The following is a 25,287-nucleotide window of genomic DNA, read 5'->3' as shown; positions in this document are numbered from 1 at the left end:
TCCGCACATCACTGTGTTTTGTATCGATGTATATTGCACCTGTCTGGCTGCAGACCATTACACTTGTGTAAAGCACGTGTGTTATTACCCTTTGCGTCTTTGTTGGCAATGTATTCATATTTACTCTTTATACACTTATACCTTTATAACCTATTAAATTTATATTAACCTTTATTAACCTATAATTGTGAATTACCCAGAATAAACCAGTGTTCAAGCAACATTTTTATTGCAAGAAAAAGGTACAAAAATTGTAACACACACAGCTGTCAGAAAGATCCGCATGGGAAGTGAGCGCGCCCAAACCAATCACAGAGCTGAATACTGCAGAGTATTATTTTTAAGTTATTTTTAAAGGTGCTACCGGTTTGTGGCAGAACAGGTCTTGATGTCGTTTCTATTCCCTTTGATTTCTTTATCTACGAAACAAGGAAATAAAAATGTTTATCATTTAACTTCTATATCTGTAATTTATAATCTACGACATAAATACTCTCATTTTCTCACCTTTCACACTGCTCGAGATCAGTTTATATTTATATTTTGGTCCGTGTGGCGAAATCGCAATAGTAGCGGGCTTAACATCTGAGCATTCTGGAAAACAGGCGCCATTTTGGTTATTATAACGGTACAAGTATGTGCCCAAAGCATTTAGTTGTCCACACATGTTCACTGAAATACCTTCGTGTAGAACTTCTTTAGTATATTTTTCTTGTTCAATTTCTCCTTGTTTGCTAACATTAGTGGTATCAGTGGTATCTAAACAGGCCTTCTCACCGTTAAATCTTCGTTCTGACATAAAAAATTAGGTTATAAATTAGCATTTTACATTGCTTTATGTGACACTACATCTACACTACAGGTACACTACATGTGCTACTGACCTTTTTTAATGTCGTTGTTGTCCTGGTCCAGTACTTTTACCATCATCTACACCGCTCTTGGGCTCATTGAATTTGCTTTTTGCTCTTCTTGAGTATCTCCATCCCCACCTTAACTTTTCCAACATTTTTTGGCCCTTCCAGCACCATCTCTGACTCTATCTCCGTCTCCATAGCTGCAACCCCCACTGAGACCTTCTCCTCACCCGCAACCCCCACTGACACCTTCTCCTCACCCGCAACCCCCACTGACATCTTCTCCTCACCCGCAACCCCCACTGTCACTTTCTCACTCGCCATCTTCTGACGCTCCTCGGCGCCAAACAGGTTCCTCTGTCATTTTATACAATCAGACATGGGCGTTTGTTTCTGCTGTGGACCAATCAGCGATGATGCACGCCGAGAATGGAGCATTCCATTACATACGAAGGGGTTTTATTATTAGGAAATATTCATTGCATTACACTTTAGCAGTTAAATGTTTTTCTAAATGTAATGTAGCTTACTAAACTTCTATTTTATAGAAATGAAGGGCGTTGACTATAGCTAAAGCTCTACCCCTTTATGCTAATGTCTTCGGTATCTCGTACATTTTCCGCAAATGCAGAAATGCCGACGGAATTGAAATCATTGCTCACAACAACATGGCTGTGAAAAGTCGCTAAAGGGACGTCCTAAACAAGGCTAGTGTGTATGCAGTCCATGGACCGAGCGATCGGACCATCGATCGAATGTAAAATTGCTCTGTATAAAAAGTTGGTCGAAATTTCTGTAGTTGGTTCCCAGCTTTACATCACAAATACCTGCAATTTCAATAAGGGTGTGTGAACTTTTTTCCTCCGCTGTAGGGACAGCATGGAAAAAATATATAACAAATATACCTTGTATAAAAGCGTTATGACAAACATTGACAAAATACAAATGTGGAGTGACCCTGGTTTTACCCCACTGACTAAGTGATTTGATGCAGGTTCCTGCTAGTTTGACTCATCCTCAGGTTAAGCCCAATTGGGTGACATTAGAGTTTCATTTCTTTTAATATTAATTGTAATAATAGCATATTTCTACTGTTAGAATCTGTCTACAGAGATTACACATCACTCTGGAGCAATAATGGTGCTGACTATCAGCAGCACTATCTTTCCACTTCGGAATGACTAATAAAGTATTAACCCTTCTGTTGATGAGAATTAAATCATTATCATGGTGGCTATATTATATTATAGGAAGTTGCAGCCATCTATTCACATTACTTATTTGTCCTTTTCATTTGGTCTACTGCAGAAAAAAAAGATGTTTGTATTGTTTTTATTTCATTTGATTCTATGTCATTTCATTTCTATTTATATTTATGTGTGTATTTAATTACATTCGAAATGGAAAATTATTTTTTAGAAATGTTCACATTTATTAATAACACTGTCAAGACACTATTTCCTTTTATGCATATGACACCTCATTACATGATTATATTGTGTACAAACTGAGTAATGCAATGTTAGCGTTTACTGCTAAACCTGTCAAGCCATATCATCATGCTATCTGTATGCTTTCTCTGTGCTGTCCTTACACTACTGTGGGGAAGAAGTATACACACATATACCTGATGTACAGTCATGGCCAAAAGTTTTGAGAATGACACAAATATTGTTTTTTTTACAAAGTTTGCTGCTTCAGTGTTTTTAGACCTTTTTGTCAGATGTTGCTATGTTATACTGAAGTAAAATTACAAGCATTTCATAAGTGTCAAAGGCTTTTATTGACAATTACATTAAGTTTATGCAAAGAGTCAATATTTGCAGTGTTGCCCCTTCTTTTTGAAGACCTCTGCAATTTGCCCTGGCATGCTATCAATCAACTTCTGGGCCACATATTGACTGATAGCTGCCCATTCTTGCCTAATCAATGCTTGAAGTTTGTCGGAACTTGTGGGTTTCTGTTTGTCAATCCGCCTCTTGAGGATTGACCACAAGTTCTTAATGGGATTAAGATCTGGGGAATTTCCTGGCCATGGACCCAAAATTTTGATGTTTTGATCCCCAAGCCACTTAGTTAGAATGAGCAGTCAGTATGTAGCCCAGAAGTTGATTGACAGCATGCCAGGGCGAATTGCAGAGGTCTTCAAAAAGAAGGGTCAACACTGCAAATATTGACTCTTTGGGGGATATTTACTAAACTGCGGGTTTGAAAAAGTGGAGATGTTGCCTATAGCAACCAATCAACCTATCATTTATTTAGTACATTCTACAAAATGACAGCTAGATTCTCATTGGTTGCTATAGGCAACATCTCCACTTTTTCAAACCCGCAGTTTAGTAAATATACCTCTTTGCATGAACTTAATGTAACTGTCAATAAAAGCCTCTGATACTTATGAAATGCTTGTAATTTTACTTCAGTACACTATAGCAACATCTGACAAAAAGGTCTAAAAACACTGAAGCAGCAAACTTTATGAAAACCAATATTTGTGTCATTCTCAAAACTTTTGGCCATGACTGTATGCCTGGTGCAAATGCTACTGTTTTAAAGCTGGCTGAATCTTTAGGTAAATCCAACTAAACATATGCATGTAAATACATTTTTTCATGTGCCACTTCTCCCTCCTATGTTCTGCGTGCATATGGATCCATCTCTAAATGACCCCTTTTATCTCTGACATGTCTCTTGTTTCCTGATGTATTATCGGCAGTATTGCCCTTCAAGCTTGGAATTATCGTTGAAACACCCATACTGTTCGGAGAGGGTGTTCCCACCTTAAAGGGAAACACCCTGCCCCATTGCAATATTTAATCTAATTGGTTGGAGGACTCGGCAGTACTGAGAAGAGAGTGATGCAGGATTGGGTATGAAATTCAAGTGATCGGCTCATATCTTACTATCAGATGCCTTCTCCAGCCAAGTATGGCCCCCTGGTTACATCTTTAGAACAATACTAATAAATGTTGAAATGAATACAGGCTGGTTCCATCCTCTTTAATACTAAGAGCAGACTGTCCAGCCTTACCAGATCCAATAAGCTGACTAAACATAGTGGTGATTGAGGAGGTGACTGTGCCAAATTGAAGGACACCATGGCCATGGAGTGTTAGTTTGAGTCTTATCAATCCCAATATGTCAGGTTTAAGTTTGCTATTGTATAGACCAGTGGTGGGCAACAGGCTGCCCAAAAGCAGCATACGGCCTGCCAAACTTTAACCTGTGACCCCCGGCTCCTTCCTGCTTTATTGTCAGAATTGTTTGTTATAGCTTGTAGCACTAGTTAAAAATGTCCCCTGCTATGTTGTTACAGATAGGTGTCTCTTTCTTCCATTAAATGTATTGTTTTAACATATTAACTGAGACTAAGGGCAATAGTAGTTGCACTGACGTTTATGAGGGTGAAACCACACTGTTGTCCACAATGTTGCTTCTGGTTACTGAACTGGTGATGACTGTACCATGTGGCCCCTGAAGGGCATTAGGTTGGCCCATCACTGGTATAGCCTTTCATCTCTGGCTGAATTAAAATAAGGAACAAATTATATTTTAATAAAAACAAGTGCAATCACCAGTTCAGTAACCAGAAGCAACATTGTGGACAACAGTGTGGTTTCACCCTCATAACCTTCAGTCCACACAGAACCCGCTTCTGTTGGTTGGTTCTTGCTTCCTTTTATTATGGAAAGCAGCAGGTGTCATTGGCGGTATATGTGCTGGATTTTAAGCACAAAGCTAATCAAGAGACATTTGTGGAGCTTTATATGCAAACTTGGAGGAAAGAAGAGATTATTATTAAAATTTTAAGTATATTAAAGGTTTGAATAAGGCTCAAGAAAGAGACTATTTTCAAGAGTCTTGTCTTGAACACGAGGGCATTACCTAACACTAGTGCAATAAATCTTAGGAGCAATGCTTGAAAGTACTTTTTTATTTAAAGAGTAGGGCAACACGGTGGCATAGTGGTTAGCACTTCTGCTTCACAGCACTGGGGTCATGAGTTCAATTCCTGACCATGGCCTTATCTGTGTGGAGTTTGTATGTTCTCCCCGTGTTTGCGTGGATTTCCTCCCGGTGCTTCGGCTTTCCTCCCACACTCCAAAAAAACATACTAGTAGATTAATTGGCTGCTAACCAAATTGACCCTAGTCTGTGTCTGTCTGTCTGTGTGTGTATGTTAGGGAATTTAGACTGTAAGTCCCAATGGGGCAGGGACTGATGTGAGTTCTCTGTACAGCGCTGCTGAATTAGTGGCGCTATATAAATAAATGGTGACGATGATTATGATAGTAGATGCTTGGCTCAGACGCCAGGCAGATATAATGGAAAGAAGATTAGAAATGGAATGCACAAATGCTTAGGATTTACATAGGTCTGTTTGGGCAGTTTAGATGGATGGGCTAATTGCTTGTTATCCACAATTAATATTTTGAATTCTTGTTGCATGTATTACATGAGTTACCATTCATGTTATGGCTCATTAAAATAATGTATGCTAATTATTTCATGATATCGGTAATGCCCTTTGATGATATTAATGAATTGCGCAATTTCCATATTGCTTGTAATTATTCTACAAATATTAAATTCCAATTAGTGTGCACAGTATTACCAAACATGTTTTGTGCATAATAGGGATTCTTAGATATAATTACGTAGGAGCAAATGTGTCACAGTTGTTGGGATTGTCATTTATTTAAAAACAGTCTTAAGTGAACTATTTGTCTGAAACATATGATTTGAGCATCAGATTGGTTTCACTTGAACAATGTTAGCTGAATCACGAGTAGTTTGCACCTTAATGACCTACATCTAACTATCTTGATTTTGTAGAGTTCTTTTTTTGTATTGAATTAAATATCTTTGCATTTTAAGAGGATTAGACAGGGAAACATGAACAAAAATAAAAACATAAAAATACCCTTTTCTTAAATTCTTCCCACAGTTGCTTTTATACATTTATTGCAACCAGAGGAAATTACCCCAAATCTGCATTATATCGATATTCTTCTCTTAATGTCTGAAGTACTTACATGGACAGGCACATTATTATTTTTCTTCATTTTCATTTGCTTTGTTTTTGTTTTACTTATTTTTTATATATATTTTTTTTACTAGTAGGGATTTAAGGAGTCGTCTGAGACTCCAATAGCGCTAACATGTTGTCATCAATAATAAATCTAAGGCCACTAATACATACATTACTAATAAATACAGTAGTTGACATGTAACTACAACTCTCTTTTATTTAACAATAGCAGTTACACTATAATTACCACATGTGCATTATGAAGCTATTCCCAAATCACTCACAGGCTGACACCCGATCCCAGGCATTACCCTTCTTTTGCAAGCATACACCGACACAAAGACCTGTTGATGGGTACTACTTTTAACTTTCCAGGGATTAATACGTCCATGCTCATCATCATCATCATCACCATTTATTTATATAGTGCCACTGATTCCGCAGCGCTGTACAGAGAACTCACTCACATCAGTCCCTGCCCCATTGGAGCTTACAGTCTAAATTCCCTAACATACACACACACAGACAGAAAGAGAGAGACTAGGGTCAATTTTGATAGCAGCCAATTAACCTACCAGTATGTTTTTGGAGTGTGGGAGGAAACCGGAGCACCCGGAGGAAACCCACGCAAACACAGGGGGGAACATACAAACTCTACACAGATAAGGCCATGGTCAGGAATTGAACTCATGACCCCAGTGCTGTGAGGCAGAAGTGCTAACCACTTAGTCACCGTGCTGCCATGCTCCAACTACTGCTGACTGAAATCAAATTCTCAACTACTCTGCTTGCCCCGGAATAGGAATTTTAAGCTCTTCCATTTCCCCACACTGTGGCCCCCTGAGAGAGACTGTAATGATGCCCTGGCTTTCTGTCCCATTGCATGTTGCACTTTTTCTGCTGCCCCCTCAACCCCGCTGGGAACAGCTTCTGAGTGTCCAGCAGGGGTCTCTCTGAAACAATAGAGGGCAAACACCAAGAACCATCTACTGATTGTGCTTGTGGATGGGTGGGTGAGCTTTTGATTTTAATCTCAGTTCTACAGACATCAGTCACTGGAAGACCTCTGATTACCATACACATCAGGGGATCATACGTATAGAAGATCAGGGTGGATGCATTACATTATTAATGGCATATGTGATGAATAGCCCTTTGACGGACATGGTGGAAATGTATACATTATTTCATCATTTAACTGTGTGCACAAATTGTTCGCACCATTGAGATCAGAAGAGGACTACTGGGGAAACATGGGACTAAAAGTACTGTGAAGTGAACACATCCTTTTACCCTGTGAGAAATGAGGTATCCTGTGGTCTGAACCAGTCTGAGTACTCGTTTCTACACAACATCTTAAGACACTTAGTGCAGTGCATGCAGTGGTGTTGCTAGCTTCTCAAAGAGACTTGGCCTAACAATACTCACAAAGTTTACTATATTCACTGTCATTCCTGCAATGCATGTAAGCTCACATAGTATAAGATTCCAAATGACACAAACGAAAGAGAAAATGGAACATGAAGTGCCCAGAAAAAAACAATGCAACATAATTCAGGTTAAATGCACATAAAAATGCAAATAGGTACAGCCCCATTTGATAGGATAGGTTTTATTTTCACATCCATTTACAAACTTTAACTGGCATTAAAGACATTACGAAAAAGCATAATTTTAATGTTGTTGGGAATAAAGCCCTCCCATATCAGAGAGTGATGAGCTTAAACAGTTTAATCTTTAATCCAAAATTGATCAAGAGTTTGCTTTTTTTTGCCCCTAGCTTCTAGCTCTGGTTCAGAAACTGATAATATACTAGTCTTGTTAAAGCTGTAATATTGGGAAGGGTTGAACCATTTTGCTTTTTTATTATAATTATTTTTTTTTAGATACTTAAACTAAACCCATACTTATCTGATGGTTGAATTTAAAGTTCATGTGTTATACAATGGCTACTAAGGTTCAGTGAATTGTTACTGTTCCTTTTTTTGCTACTTTTTATGCAATTAATCTATTATTACACACAGCTAGTGAGCTGAAGACACTAATTTATATTGTAAAGGAGCGCAGGCATAAATGTTTTTCGTTCTTCTAGATGCATGTATAATACCCATCTTTATAGAAAGGTTACGGTCCTTGTCATTACCATGAAATTATAAGATTTTATTCAGCACAGAATTTCCGCCTCCCCGTGTACATTGTACTGTGTCTTTAGAAGTCAGGGCAAAATTATTTCACATGGGTATTTAATGCTGGGAAAGCCTTTGAGCATTTGAAAGGAAGCTCAGGATTAGAATGATTTGTTTTATTTAAGGATCAGGCTGGGAATAATCCTACATATATGGTATGGTTTGTGGCATATCATTCATTGTAACAGACAGCCGGTTTATTAGCTTCTCCTTGTTTTAATTTTTTTTTTCTTATTATTATAAAAGTCTAATATAAAAGAGTAATTTCAAACTGTAATAAAAAGTGATTCTGGGAGTGGGAGTGAGTTTATTAATATCTTCTGGCTGTATAGCCGCTTCAGACCATGAAAGTAGATGTTTACTAAATCAGATTAATTACACAAATAATTCCCACTTGTGGCAATGGGATTTTTATTTCATATATCTGCTTCTGATTTATAAACCTTATAATGACAGAAAACACAGAACCCGATGGCTGAAAAAAAATAAAACAGAAGTAAATTAAGTGGCAGTGACAGGTTTAAGTGTATATGATAAATGTGCATGCCTGGTGTCATTCAACATGTACCTATTCGATTTTAAATAGGCATAATTCTCTCCCTCGCACAATAAGACTCTCCTCTGGTCTACAAACTTTCAAGCGTTCTCTGCAAACCCACCTCTTCAGACAAGCTTATAATATTCCCCAACCACCCTCTTAACCTCACTACATTACCCTATTACCACCCGTTACACAATTTCACACAAGGCAACTACCCCCTGACCAACATTGTTGTGTGACAGGATCATTTAGCTTATGAGTCACTTTTACCTTTGCAATCTGCCTGGGCCGAAATGCAAAATGTAGACTTAACCTCATGTATCAAACTCCCATTGTACCATAGATTGTAAGCTTGCGAGCAGGGCCTTCTCACCTCTTTGTCTGTTTTACCCAGTTTGTTTATTAGTTTACTATGTTTGTCCCCAATTGTAAAGCCCTACGGAATATGTTGGCGCTATATAAATAAATGATGATGATGATGATAATGACATAATGACAAAGATGACCTTTTGGGTTAAAATGTAATGTACGGGCAAAGACTTATAGGTGAGTCCTTGCTAGGAACTAACTCAGCTACTTTATTTAAGTCGGTAGTGACTCCTCATATGACAGTGTATTAATGACAGTGAAATATTGGAAAGTCAGGTATGGGTTACATTGGACTGATGCAAATTCTTTGTGGACTTTGTATCTCTTGTGCAATAATATGCTTAAACCATTGTTTATATTGTCAATTTGGTTAATCTAATATGTATGTCCTTCTGTGGTGGGTGTAAGTGCATAGACTTAGGCACTTACCTCTGGAGATCCTGATTCTTTTCACTCTGGTCTAGCCCAGTCCTCCTCATCCCAGGCACAGTAGGTAGTGCAATACACAGGTGCCCCTCTAACTGTTACGAGCCGCGGCGGCTCTAGACACCGCCGCGACTCACTTCCAGGTATGGCTAGGCGTCCCGGCCGTCGCTATGATGACCGGGATGTCATTTCCTCCAGAACCCGACCGTTGCGCTCTCTGCCTCCTGCGCCGCGTCCCGGCATCTAGGGCAACCGGGCGCGTGCGCATTCCTCATTTAATTATAGCCAGCTGGGCTAAGTATTCCCTGCTGTGCAGGGCACCGTTCATTGGCTCAGGCTCGTTTATTAGGCAGCAAGGGACAAGCCCTTACTGCCGGTTATAGTTCCTGCTTTCGCTGACTAGCCTGCTAGTGTTCCTGGTTGCTGTACCTTGGATTGATTGATTCTTCGTTGCTGACCTTCTGATTGTCTACTGACTCCGTTTTGATTGCCTGTGCCCTTTTGACCCTTTGCCTGGATTTCTACTCTGCTGATTTGCCTGTGCCCTCTGACTCCGGTTCGTGTCCTGGACATTCTGTTTGCTGCCAGCCTTGACCATTGCCGGACCTCACTCTGCTATTTCTCTCATCTGCTATCGCTGGGTTCTCCCCAGTCCGCGCACAATTCACGACCCTCAGCTGTCTGCGGCCAAGTCTGTCCCCACCACTAGGGGCTCCAGTGAAAACCTGACTTCTGAGCAGACTCCGGGTTTTGTGTTGCTGGCTGTGGGGGTTCCTAACATTATAACCGGCCCAAAAAAGTAAAGGGTTATACTGAGTGAGTTGTATTATCCGGCCCTATGGAACCAAGCCCAGCACAAGTGCTCGCAGGACAAATCCAGACTCTGTCCCAGATGGTCCAGGAGCTGTCCCAGCGACAGGCTGCCCAAGAACAAGCGTCTAGAGCTTCACAAGCCGTCCAGTCTGCGGTGGTGGAACCCAAGATGCATTTACCTGACCGCTTTTCGGGAGATCGCAGACTTTTTCGTAATTTCCGTGTCAGCTGCAAACTCTATTTCAAATTGAGACCACTCTCGTCTGGATCTCCACAGCAAAAGGTGGGGATAATTATTTCTCTCCTACAAGGGGATCCGCAATCCTGGGCCTTCAGCTTAGACTCCAACAGCCCTAAGTTACAGTCAGTGGACGCCTTCTTTGAAGCACTTGGGTTGATTTATGATGACCCGGACCGAGTGGCTTCTGCCGAAGCACAGCTGCGATCCTTGTCTCAAGGGCAACGATCTGCGGAGGAATATTGTTCCAGTTTCAGGCGTTGGTCTTCAGACTGTGCATGGAATGACTCAGCTCTCCGCTGTCAGTTCCGTCTGGGGCTCTCTGAGCAAATCAAGGACTCCCTGGTCCAATATCCTATTGCAGAATCTCTTGAAGAACGTATGCAGCTAGCTATCCGGATCAACAGGAAATACAGAGAAAGGAAGACCGAAAAGGAAAGCTCTTCTACCTCTTCTCCTATGCTTCCGCAAGCTGCTCCTTTTGACCAAGTCGAGCCTATGCAATTGGGGGCATATCGACTATCATCGGAGGAACGAACCCGGAGGCGTACTTTAGGTCTCTGCCTGTATTGTGGAGAAAAGGGTCATCTGCTCCGTTCCTGCCCGTCAAACCGGGAAAAGACCGGGCCAAGTGAATATGGAGGGTGTCCACTTAGGCCTGCAAGTAATCTCTCCCAAAAATTCTTTACTTGTCCCTGCTCAGCTCACCTTTGACGGACAAGAATTGTCCATTCCAGCCTTTCTGGACAGTGGAGCTGCCGGAAACTTTTTGGACTTGGCCCTCGCCCGGTCCTTGGGTTTCACAGCCGTTCCATTGAAATCTGTCATCACGGTTTTCGGATTGGATGGAAATCGTCTAGATAAGGGTGAGATACATCATCGTTCACCTCCTTTGCAGTTAAAATTGGGTGCTCTTCACTCCGAGACCATCTCTCTGTATCTAATTAATTGTCCTTCAGTTCCTTTAATACTGGGTCACCCTTGGCTAGTTCTTCACTATTTTTGTATTGATTGGACCAAGGAGGAGATCATCAAGTGGGGTCCTCGATGTTCTTCCTCATGTTTGTCTCTTCCACTCAGAATTACTCGGATCTGTCCGGAACAGTTGCCTCTTCATTACCACGAGTTTTCTGACGTCTTCTCTAAAAAAGAAGCTGATGTTCTTCCTCCACATCGGGAGTACGATTGTGCTATTGACCTTGTCCCTGGTTCTAGCTTGCCCAAGGGAAGATTATACGCCTTATCTATTCCAGGGACCATGGAATCATATGTAAAGGAGAATCTGCAAAAAGGCTTCATACGGCCTTCCAAGTCTCCTGCCGGAGCGGGCTTCCTCTTTGTGGCTAAGAAAGATGGTGGGCTGAGGCCTTGTATTGATTATAGAGGGCTAAATAAAATAACCATTAAAAATACTTACCCTCTGCCACTTATCTCAGCCATCTTCGATCAATTAAAAGGAGCTAAGATTTATTCCAAGATTGACCTACGAGGGGCCTACAATTTGATACGTATCCGAAGTGGCAACGAGTGGAAGACCGCCTTTAATACTCAAACGGGCCATTACGAGTACCTTGTCATGCCCTTCGGCCTCAGCAATGCTCCAGCCGTTTTCCAAGACTTAATCAACGATGTCCTCCGTGAATTCTTGGGTTCCTTCGTAGTGGTTTATTTGGATGACATCCTGATTTATTCCCATTCATTAGAACAACACTGGGAACATGTTCGGCAAGTACTTCTGAAGCTCCGTCATCATCATCTATATGCTAAACTAGAAAAATGTGACTTCGGAGTTTCCAGGGTCACCTTTCTGGGGTATGTTATTTCTCCTGAATGCTTTGCCATGGATCCCACAAAGGTACAGGCCATTCTGGACTGGGTACAACCCTCTAATTTAAAGACCATCCAAAGATTCCTAGGATTCGCCAACTACTATAGGAAGTTTATCAACTCATTTTCCATCCTCATCGCCCCCATCACTGCTCTGACCCGTAAGGGTGCTGATCCTAGGGTCTGGTCACCTACTGCAGTTTCCGACTTTGAATCCTTGAAATGTGCTTTCATGTCTGCCCCAGTACTAAGACATCCTAATCCAGACCTCCCATTCATTGTTGAAGTCGATGCTTCGGATGTTGGAGTTGGAGCCGTGTTGTCTCAGAAAGATTCCAAAGACCATCGCCTTCATCCTTGTGCTTATCTTTCTCTGAGACTGAGTTTAGGTTATAGGGTCGAGGAGGTTTTTCATAGATTGTAAAATGTCTTTTTCCCAAGGTACTGGAGGGAGCATATAACTGCTCCAGTGCCACCACTACACACTGAGCTCTTTTAGAAGTGGTGCCATTCATATTATATCACTCTGGGGAACCACACATGTACATGCATCCAAAGGGAGTCAGTGTTGCATCTGTTCATATTCTTATTGGTGAGTATGTCATTATTATGGATATCTGTTACAAAAGTGCCCCTCTAAATTTTTATAGAGATAGGGGTCTGAGTCATTAAGCAGAGCAAAGCATAAAAATGGAGTAACTTTGCACCTGGGAAAAACCATGTTGCATTGGAGGGGGATGCAAATTTAAAATGTGGGGATAGATTTATAGTTGGGGTAGGGCATGTCCTAGATCAACTTTAGATTTCAGTGTACAAATAAAGCTATCAAATATTTTTGTGCTAGATGAAAATAACAACCAGTATTTAACTTATGTGCAAAATAATAAACTAATTTGCACCCCTTGCATTGTAACATGGTTTGTCCCGGAGAACATTTACTCCTTTTTATTGCCTTACTTTCCTTAATGACTCAGGCCCATAAGGTACGAATTTAGACCTGTTAAGTTTCATGCATGTTGTGATTGTGATGTGCTGTTGTCTGCTCTGTCTCTTACCAACTCTGACTGCCATGTTTTGGTGACATTTGCTAGGGATGTCTAATACAGGCATACCCACTTCAGTGACATCCAGGGCTGCCAAGAGGAATTCAGGGCCCCGGTACAACAACTTCATGGGGTCCCCCTTATAGTTGAGTATTGAAAAAAAAAAATAGAGGGTGTGTTCATACAATTGGGGGTGTGGCTATGCATCATTGGGCCATGTTTAGCCAGTGAAAAGCGCTAGGCCACCCTCCTACAGAAAAAAAACAGGCATTGTTGTGCATTTAATTGGCACAAGGGTGTAGTGCCCGCTCGCCAGAGCATGACATATGTCCCAACACTCCTGACTTTCAGGACATCTAGCACCATAGTGTAGTCTATAAAGAATGCAGTGTGTACATAAAGGGTTCACAGTCTTGGCCTGCTCTTTACATTGGGCAGAACACTCACCAAAAATTGTGATTGTCCCACTATAATCACAAAATTTCACAGACTGTCCTGCAGTATTCCCATTTAATAAATAAACCTATTTCCCTCCCTCCAAACAGCCCCAGCAATAATTTAATAGTATTTACATTTCATAAATATACCGATTTCCTGCAACCATCACTGCCATTAGATAATTCATAGTCACATTTAATAAAGAGACCTCATTCTCCCCAAACTCACCCCCACATTCAATAGCTCCCAAACCACCCCATCTTAAATTAATAGTCCCCACTACTAAATTGCCCCACTATCACCCCACCAACAAAATTGCACCCATTAACTAACCACCACTTACCTCACACTACATTGCCACAAGCCTCCTGTGTCATCACACACACACATTACCACAAGCCCCCTGTGCCATCACATACACATTACCACAAGCCCCCTGTGCCATCACACACACATTACTGTGTCCCTTCATCATCACCACCACGCTGTGCCCCCTTATGATCACACTGCGCCCTCCATGTTGCTTTTCTCCCCTTTACCTGGCCCCCCTTCAACACACTGTGCCATGCTACCCCCTTCATCATTCTGTGTCATGCTGCTCCCCTTCATCACACTGTGCATTCTGCTCCCCCCTCTCATTCATCACCATGTAATGCTGCTCCCTCCCTTCATCACTGTGCCATGCTGCCCCCTATCTTTCATCACTATGCCATACTTCTCCCCCCCTTATCACACTGTGCCATCCTGGCCCCCCTCTCCTTTATCACTGTGCCATCCTGTACCCCCCCTTCACCACACTGTGCCATCCTAAATGTCGGGCGTGACGTAATAATGTCATGCCTGACATTCAGTGCAAATGGAACAGAGAAGAGGGATGAGGGACACCGGTGCAGCAATCATGTAAGTTATTTTATTTTATTTTTATTTTCAGTACCATGCTTCCCCACCAAAGGGTGTCACAAAGGGTGTTCTGCCGATAAAGTTAGATTCTGTCCCCTAAGAGAGTCATTTTTCAAATGGGATTTTAGGGCACCCGGCCCCCCAGGACTGCTAGCTAACTACTATGCGAGACTTCCTACAATAGCAGTCAGTCATTTTGAGACAGATGTCATAATTAGTTGGAGAGCCACTATTGCTCAGAAAGACACTCATGGGTTCAATCAGGGACAGGACGGGCTTAAGTGAGTTAGCTTTTATGGCTCAACATATTGGTGCCCATTGTTCTTCTTCAGCTGTAGCCAAACTTTCCAGAGCCTCTTCTTGCAGGATGCCTTCTGCAATCCGAGGACTTGGGGAAGGCACAATGTCTTCCCTCCATGATGCAGGTATTCAATTCAGCAGGAAATTTTTTCTGGAACCAAGCCCACCAAGGCCACACTACAGTGGGAACTGAAATTGGTTTAAAATATGGAGCACGGCCGTCCTGTGAGTACTCTAAATCCTACTTAGACAAGACTGACTAGGGGTTATGACTACTAATAGACTGGTCCAGGAACATGCTGAGGATTTGATCTGATAAGCCTCACCAACCTTGCTACTTTGTGGACCTGGCAAAAAGCAGGAAGACATTGGGCTTAGTACCTGCCTTGCAGCAGAGGAGTGAACGTTGTGACCCAGTGGCCGGGGCAGCTCTCCAGAGGAATGGAGATGATAGTCCTTTAAGGTAGGTTAGTCAACTAGGCTCTCTGTGCAGTAAACCACAAATATTGCTATTTGTATTCCTGTGTGTTTTTGTAAATACTGATATCTATTTTTTCCATATAAAAAAGGTACTTTTGCACCTTTGCAGTTGTCTTTGCCTTATTGATTCAGAACTCACAGAGGTATGGGGTGCTCTCAGGTAGCACATTAGGGGCTAGATTTACTAAGCTGCGGGTTTGAAAAAGTGGGGATGTTGCCTTTAGCAACCAATCACATTCAAGCTACTATCATTTTGTAGAAGGTACTAAATAAATGAAAGCTAGAATCTGATTGGTTGCTATAGGCAACATCCCCACTTTTTCAAACCCTCAGCTTAGTAAATCTAGCCCTAGGTGTCATTAGGCTGACCAGCTAGTGCTGAGTGGAAAAAAGAGCTGAATGTAAGCCTGTTATCCTCACAATCCCTAGCACCACTCATACTAGTCACACAGTCCTACAGATATTGAACACAATCATATACATGACTAACTGGTCAAAGTCACATGGCCTTTCCCACATTAAATAAGCTACTGGAAAAGTTTTTGCAGTCACTTTATTCCCCACACATGAAAATGGTCAGTGGAGGTCCCCTACGAACAAGTGGTGCATTGCAAGAGGCCTACAAGTATGTTGTCACAATTTTGTGTTTATAGACAATGAGGATTATTTACTAGTATTACTCTGAGATAAAAAATATGAAATAAATCCATAGTAACCAGACATTTCCTTTTATCATCTAAGTTACTCTAGGCAGATAAAAGCTCCTGATTTCTGGAACATCATGTCTGTGTCTCTCATTATCGCCTCTCTTTAGAATGTAAGCTCCCACAAGCAGGCCTCTACCCTTTGTCTCATGTCTTCTCACTCTCTATCCTCCTCTATGTCCCTGTCTTGTCTTATGCTGAATTGTTTTTTGCATGACATGTGATTTGTTCAGTTAATTACATCTATGCAGTTATTATTCTGCTTATCTGTACCCATTGTTCTTATATGTGACTTTATAGTGGGAAATATGGAGAGAGAGAAATCTGTCCAGAAAGATTTGGAGGTGTGATCTGAATTTTGTTTGATGTACCACAAATGACTTCTCCATACTCTATAATAGACATTAGCAATGACCTTTCTCGCTATGGGTATTAGAGAGCATTTATAGAGCAAGGCATTTTAATGCCAAGTCACCTATATTAAAAAAAAAAATCAAAATCAAGGCAAAATTCCATATATTTATATTTGGACACTGATTTCAGATTAATGGGTGTAATGCTGTATTATACTTGTAGTTAGAGATGCTCAGGCTTGGATCCTCGAGAACCAAGCACACCCGAACTTCGGCGTTCCGAGTACCAAGCCGAGCTGGCTCGGTACTATTGCGTGTCCTCGGAATTGAAAACGAGGCAAAACGTCATTGCTACGTCGTCGGATCTTGCGAACTTTGGATTCTATAAGTACCATCCTCCACAGTGATCCAGCACTATCTCACAGAGGGACAAGGAAGGGGTAGCACGTTTCTTGGCAGTCTCTAGTGCAGTTGGGCAGCGTCATAGGTAGAAAATAAAGAGGGAGGTGCAGCAGTGTCCTTCAAAGTCTCCAGTGAAATTCAGGAAAGCTCCATTGCTCCATTGCTAATTGTCTTTGCTGAAATAGAAATAATAGGGCTGACAGTCTTGGACTTTTAAATCTGCAGTCACATTGTACTGTGTTATAAAGCTCACACACAAACAGGAGAGCTCCATTGCTCCACTGCTAATTGTAATTGCTGAATAGAAATAATAGGGCTGGCAGTCTTGGTCTAAATGTGCAATCACATTTTACTGTGTTATATAGCTCACACACCAACAGGACAGCTCCATTGCTAATTGTTATTGCTTAAATAGAAATAATAGGGCCAGCAGTGTTGTTCTTAATCTCTAGTAATAATGTACTGTTATCTAAATGGATTCACAGCAGTACACAGAAGACCAGGAGCACAAAGCAGCTGCTGGTGCAATTCATGATGATAGTAATGCCTCTACGTCATCTGCTAAAGCCTATGGTTATTATAATTATTATTATTATTATTATTTAATATTATTACCATTTATTTATATGGCGCCACTAACACCGCAGCGCTGTACAGAGAACGCACTCACATCAGCCCCTGCCCCATTGGGGCTTACAATTTAAATTCCCTAACATACAGACAGACATAGACACACACACACACACACACACACACACACACACACACACACACACACACACAGACTAGGGTCAATTTAGTTAGCAGTCAATTAACCTACCAGTATGTTTTTGGCGTGTGGGAGGAAACCGGAGCACCTGGAGGAAACCCACGCAAACACGGGGAGAACATACAAACTCCTCACAGATAAGGCCATGGTTGGGAATTGAGCTCAAGATCCCAATGCTGTAAGGCAGAAGTGCTAACCATTTAGCCACCGTGCTGCCTGGTATGGTAAAGTGCATAGTGTATGATAATAATATTGTGACCTGTGAGGTGCTCAATATTGACTGCAAATGACTTAAAATTAGTGTTATTGAGGTTAATAATAATGTAGGGGAAAAAAGAGCAAAATTATGTGATTTTAGCAAAATAAATAGGGATTTTAGAAAAAAAACAGGATCCAAAACCAAAACCAAAACACGCAAGAGCGGTATTGCCAAAACCAAAACCAGTACAGAGGGGTCTGTGAACATCTCTACTTGTAATACACTATGAATGGCCACACAGAATGGGAGCACCGAGTGCTGAAGCGGAATCCCATTATTATCCCCTTTTAGATCACATTGAGCTTCTCCTCCCTCACACTGTGCTCCTTCATCGCACTGTTCCCCTTCATCATACTGTGCCCCCTCATCACACTTCTGCCCTCTAAATCACACTGCTACCCACTTCATCACACATCACATCACCTCTGTTCTTTGCTTACCTTCCTATGACCATGCTTTTTCTTCTCTTCAGTCTTCTCTTCTGTCGCAGCTCCTCACTGATAGTGTTGGGATGTGATGATGACATGTCAATCAGTGAGAAGGAGTTAGAGGGGCTTCGGAGCGCACGGCATCTGTGGATGCAGGAGGGGTAGCAAAGCACTGTCTGACTGCCGGATCAGATTGTACCTCCAGTTGCCTCTACGTGCTGACCCCTGGCCTAGGCACTGAATGACTGTGCATTGCTTGGGTCACCCCACTTGGCTGCACATGTTGATTGTGCCTAGAACCAGAGTAGGTTACAGCATTCGCTACCTACTTCCAAACTACCTGTGGAAGCAACATCAACATAAGAACTGTGCTTACGGCGCTTCATTTTTTGGGTTTCCATGGCCAAGCAAATGCACGCAAGCCTCAGATCACCAGGCTCAATGTCAAACTGCCACTGGACTGGTGTAAAACCCACTGCCATTGGACTCTGAAGCAGTGTAATTGCGTTCTATGGAGTGACAAATTAGACTTCACATCTGACAATTTGACTAATGAATCTGGGGTTGGCGGATGCCAGGAGGACTCTTCATACCCAAATATGTACTTCAAACTGTAAAGTTTGGTGAAGGATAAATTGTCTGGGGCTGTTTTCCATGGTTTGGTCTGGGTCTTCCTGATAAATAGAAGTGAAACCACATAAATGCGTGTGTTCCTACATCTGAGTAGCCATATGTTATGAGCTGATCACCAATGGTTGGAGGGGAACAATAATATTTTCTAGATTAGATCCTTGCTCTGGACTAACTAGTACATAGTCTCTCTAAATGGAGTGGTTGCAATTGACACTCTTGGCTTATGAGGCACAATTGCTTGGGCAGAGTGTACATGCAGTTGGTAGGGTGAACTAAGCTGGAGTCGGGATAATATTGCAGTGTACAGCAATGTAACATAAGCTCCACATGGCAAAAAATGTTTCCATTAGTTACCTAATCCAACTATCATAGCAATAAGGACTGCAGCAGTGGCAGCTATGGAAAGACACAGAGGTCTAGGTGGAGCACTGGCCGCGACCACATATGCATTAACCAATCCTACACTATCTGTATACCTCCACTTCCTATCCAGTGGCTACCACCAACACTATGGTTTCAGGGGTTTCAGGTGTTCAGGGTTCAGCTCCAAGTATGGTATCTCAGTTTAAATCAATCCATAAGATAATTTGGCTATATTATTATTATTATTATTATTATTATTATTATTATTATTATTATTACTATTATTATCTTTTATTTATGACTTACTACAAAGAGTCCGCAGCACCGTACATAGGGCAAGAAATAACAGTACAGGGTTACGATACATGGCATACAGGGTATTACAGAAACAAAGTGCATTAAAAGTAGAGATGGGCGGGTCCGGTTCTCCGAGAGCCGAACCCACCCGAACTTTGGGTATCCGAGTACCGTGCTGAGCAGCTCGGTACTCTCCCGCCCATTCCGAATCCAAATCGAGGCCGAACGTCATTGTGACGTCGTCGGATCTCGGGGCTCGGTTCTCACGATACTTCAACTTTATAAATACACGCCTCCACAGCAATCCATCGCCATTTGACAGAGGGAGAGAGCAGGGTGTAGTCATAGGCTAATTAGAGCAGGGACAGAGAATACAATATTGTTCTTGCAATTGCTCTAACCAAAATCGCTAGTGCAGAGAGGAGGATAGAGGTTTATTATTTTTTCTTCATATTTGGCACTCCCCAGTGCTTTTGGGGTGTCCCCCATAATTGTGCATAAATATTTCTGGCTGTCAAAAGTCATATCTGTCAGCAGTATCTACTAAATAATTTTTAGCACTCCTCAGTGCTTTTGGGGTGTCCTCCCTAATTGTGCATTAATATTTCTGGCTGTCAAAAGTCATATCTGTCAGCAGTATCTACTAAATAATTTTTAGCACTCCTCAGTGCTTTTGGGGTGTCCTCCCTAATTGTGCATTAATATTTCTGGCTGTCAAAAGTCATATCTGTCAGCAGTATCTACTAAATAATTTTTAGCACTCCTCAGTGCTTTTGGGGTGTCCTCCCTAATTGTGCATTAATATTTCTGGCTGTCAAAAGTCATATCTGTCAGCAGTATCTACTAAATAATTTTTAGCACTCCTCAGTGCTTTTGGGGTGTCCTCCCTAATTGTGCATTAATATTTCTGGCTGTCAAAAGTCATATCTGTCAGCAGTATCTACCAAATAATTTTTAGCACTCCTCAGTGCTTTTGGGGTGTCCTCCCTAATTGTGCATTAATATTTCTGGCTGTCAAAAGTCATATCTGTCAGCAGTATCTACCAAATAATTTTTAGCCCTCCTCAGTGCTTTTGGGGTGTCCTCCCTAATTGTGCATAATATTTCTGGCTGTCAAAAGTCATATCTGTCAGCAGTATCTACTAAATAATTTTTAGCACTCCTCGGTGCTTTTGGGGTGTCCTCCCTAATTGTGCATTAATATTTCTGGCTGTCAAAAGTCATATCTGTCAGCAGTATCTACTAAATAATTTTTAGCACTCCTCAGTGCTTTTGGGGTGTCCTCCCTAATTGTGCATTAATATTTCTGGCTGTCAAAAGTCATATCTGTCAGCAGTATCTACTAAATAATTTTTAGCACTCCTCAGTGCTTTTGGGGTGTCCTCCCTAATTGTGCATTAATATTTCTGGCTGTCAAAAGTCACATCTGTCAGCAGTATCTACCAAATAATTTTTAGCCCTCCTCAGTGCTTTTGGGGTGTCCTCCCTAATTGTGCATTAATATTTCTGGCTGTCAAAAGTCATATCTGTCAGCAGTATCTACTAAATAATTTTTAGCACTCCCCAGTGGTTTGCGCTCAGAATGGATTCAAAGCAGTCCACATATGATCTGAATGAGCAACCAGGTTCTGTCACCAGTCCTGATGTTAGTGTTCCCAGTACGTCATCTGGTCAAGGCGATGTCAAACAACAGAGTGTTTTCAAATTAGTGCAAAAACCAAAAACCAAAAAAAATTTTACTGTATTGAAGCGAAAAAGAAGTGTAACTGAGCAAAAGTTAAGTGACGATAAAAAAAAAATTGCAAGCATGCCATTCTACACACGCAGTGGCAAAGAGAGAATGAGGCCTTTACCTTTGGCTATTAGTGGCAGATCCCAAAAAGTTACCCAGCCTACAATTGGTGCACAACTACTGTTACGCGTCAAAGCCGAGCTGCAAGATAACAGTGAGGCATTACAGGAGAATATTTGCTCTGATTCACAAATGACAACAATCCCTGTGGAGAGTCCATCCAACAGTGGGATGTCTAATCGTGAGCATTCTGCTGATGTGTGCCTTAATAGCCCGAGTGTAGCCGGTGATACCCAAATTGAGGATGCCACTTTGGAATTAGAAGAGGATGAGGGGGAGATTTGTGTAGGCGACGAGGGCGCTAATGATGATGTTGATGATTATGATGCAGACAGATACCAAATTGCCTTTCTCAATTTCTATTTATATTCTAGATTATATAACGGCTGAATAGTTTTCTATTTTACTCCTAGTGGAGAGAGGATCTGATGCAGACAGATACCAAACTGCCTTTGTCCATTTCAATTTATATTGTACAGTATATAACGGCTGAATTTATTAGTATTTTATACAAGTTGAGGGGGGCCTAGAGAGACAGAAACCAAACTGGCTTTCTCCATGTCAATTAATATTGTACAGTCTATAACGGCTGGATTTTTTGGTATTTTATACAAGTGGAGGGGGGCCTAGAGAGACAGAAACCAAACTGGCTTTCTCCATGTCAATTAATATTGTACAGTCTATAATGGCTGAATTTTTTGTTTTTTTTAAAAAGTGGAGGGGGCCTATAGAGACAGAAAGCAAACTGTCTTTTTCCATTTCTTTACATATTTAACTATAAGTGTAGGGTGTAATATAGATTCAAAGACGATGGCTGCATTGCCAATATGCATAGATGGAGAGGAAGACAATCTGTTTTGTGTGTAGAATAAATGAAGGCCTACCAACGAAGAATTAAACAGTTTTTTTGGATGATTTATTACCTCAACAATTAGATTACTTATCTCTAAAACAGTTGGAGCACTAAATTGGGTTATTTTAGGCACAAAAACATGTATTTTCCAACAAAATAGCAAAACAAAACCAAACAAAACCAAAACACGCAATGGCGGTTTTGCAAAACCAAAACCAAAACCAAAACACGACGGTAATCCAGATCCAAAACCGAATCCAAAACCAAAACACGGGGGTCAGTGACCATCTCTAATTAAAAGCAAAGTGCAATAAGTATACACATAGTGCAATAAGAATAAATAATACCAACTTAGCAGAGAAAGGTGCACAGTTAAAAGAGGTAAAAGTGACTTCCAGTGTACAGATAGAGAGGGAAGGGAAGGGAAGGATGGAGGTGGGGAGTGAATGGGCACCACTTACAGGAACAAGGCAGAGATAGAGAAGTGGAGGCTCTAGAGAAGGAGGGTTAAAGGTAAACCATGGTTGCCAACTCTCCCGGAACGTCCGGGAGACTCCCGGAACACTGGGAAATCTCCCGGACTCCCGGGAGAGTACTGTAAAATCCCGAATTTACCGGCGGAGTCCTCTTTCCAAACTGCGTATGCGCCGGTGATGTCATCGGCGTGATGACGCGGCGCGCCTAATATCCCAGAAGACCCCGGCCATTGCGGAACACGGAGCTCCAATGCCTGCGCAGTCCGCGGGCAAAGGTAACCGGGAGTGGAGGGATGTTGTCCAGTGACACAGGCACCCAGACGCCGGGGTACAGCAGCTTATTGTCTGTGTGAGGCGGCTGGTAACCTGGGCAGGGGGAACTGGAGGAAACTGTCAGGGGAGGGCGTGGGGAATTCGGGGGACATCCTGCCGGCCACATAGAGGGGCGATGAGGCAGGATGGAGTCAGGAGGGAGCCGGGGAATCATGCTGGAGGACTGGGGGAGTGAGCACATCCTCAACAGATTCATCTGGGGAACAACCAGGGGGATCCCAGTATTTACTTTAACTGTTAAAGTTTAAAAGTAAATGACATTATAACAGAAATTTCAATTGGGGCAGAATGTCTGCATAATTCAGCTTTCAATTCACCATAATGTATAATGCCCATGTCATGTTTTGTTATATTTCTTTTAGACACCACAACCTGGTACAATAGTTAAATTAACTATTGTACCAGGTTGTGGTGTAAAAGAAATACAAGAAAGCATGACATGGGCATTATACATTATGGTGAATTGAAAGCTGAATTATGCAGACATTCTGCCCCAATTGAAATTTCTGTTATAATGTCATTTACTTTTAAACTTTAACAGTTAAAGTAAATAACATTACCAGTTCAGCTGCTAGGCGTTGGTGCTCCGTGCTCCACAATGGCCGGGGTCTTATGGAATATTGGGTGCGTCGCGTCATCACGCCGATGATGTCACCGGCGCATACGCAGCTTGAAAAGAGGACTCCTCCGCGAACTCCAAAGGTAAAATCAGGATTTTACAGTACTCTCCCGGGAGTCCAGGAGATTTCCCAGTATTATGGGAGTCTCACAGACGTCCCGAGAGAGTTTGCAACCATGATTGAGCTGTGGCACGCCCAGTGGGCGGGGCAGGGCACGCCCAGTGGGCGGGACAGGGCACGCCCACAATGGTTTTTAGTTTCTCCCTGAAATGAATTTTCAAAAGTTGGCAAGTATGAGGTAAACCTATACCAGTTGTGGGTCAAGACTGTTAGGCATTCAAGGTGAAGTTGGCAAAATGCATCCTTCTTACTTCTCCAAGAAAATATAAAGAGCTAACAAAGGTAGAGAATGATAGAAGAAAAAATTAAGGAACCAAAAAGAAAAAGGATAGAGACAAAATAGATGGTAAAAAAGGGGAGAAAGAAAACAGAAAATAGAGATATGTAAAATAGAGATTGAAAGAGAGAGATATAGAAAAAAAAAAAACAGATTGTAAAACATTTTGGTTCCAAATAAATCAGACGTAAGGCATTACTTTTTCTAACAGTGTGCTGATATATCCTCTACCCGAATCGCCTTTTCTTGTGACAAGTTCACTTTAAAAGAGCTTGTTTCTGCATTACATGGTGTATTGGTTGGCAGTAGGTGATCGAGTGGATAGAGAGTTTAACTGCCTGTTTATACAAACCTTTAACAGCAGCTAAATATAGACTTCCTGAGCAAGGGACTGTAATTTGTTTATAATGGGAGTGATGTGCCAGAGCATAGGATAGTGAGCTAAAAATATGGATTAGAAATGAATTTTATTGGTCAGTTAGATTGCATATTTTATACTTATTATTTAGTTTTAGATATTGTACAATTATTGATTTTATTTTTAGCTTTTTAGGTGCATTATTATCATTTTGTTTTCTTTTTGATTCCACACTTTTTGATATTCTCTTCCACTGTTTTTACACGTATTATTTTGTATCTTGTTTTGCTATCTCTATACTTCCTCCAACTCTACATCAAAATGCTCTTTTGCAGAACATGACTTATTTTTGCAGTTACTTGGGCTGAATTGTTTTATCTGAAATTTGTTTTTAAACATTAATCAATGAAATCAGCCCCTATAATTGCAATATTAAATAAAGTGAGATGTTCAGGAGCGGAGCAATATACAAAAAAGTTTCATGGTGCCGTACAGCTCAGGGGCGAACGGAGGATTGTCGGGGGGGGGGGTTCCTCCCCGACCCCCCAAAAAAAAACACCCCCAGCGAGATGCGCAGCAGCTCCGTTTCTTCAGCGCTGTCCTATACAGCAGCCGCGGCGCTGTCTAAGAAGCGTCCGCTTCGGTGCTGTATACACTACAGCACCGCCGCGGACGCTTCTTTGACAGCGCCGCGGCTGCTGTATAGGACAGTGCAGCTATAGCGGCCACTTAGTTAGCGC

The sequence above is a fragment of the Mixophyes fleayi genome, chromosome 4 (genome assembly GCF_038048845.1).
Source record: "Mixophyes fleayi isolate aMixFle1 chromosome 4, aMixFle1.hap1, whole genome shotgun sequence".
NCBI lineage: Eukaryota > Metazoa > Chordata > Amphibia > Anura > Limnodynastidae > Mixophyes > Mixophyes fleayi.
The sequence above is the reverse complement of the archived record's forward strand: the minus strand, read 5'-3'. Positions refer to the sequence as shown.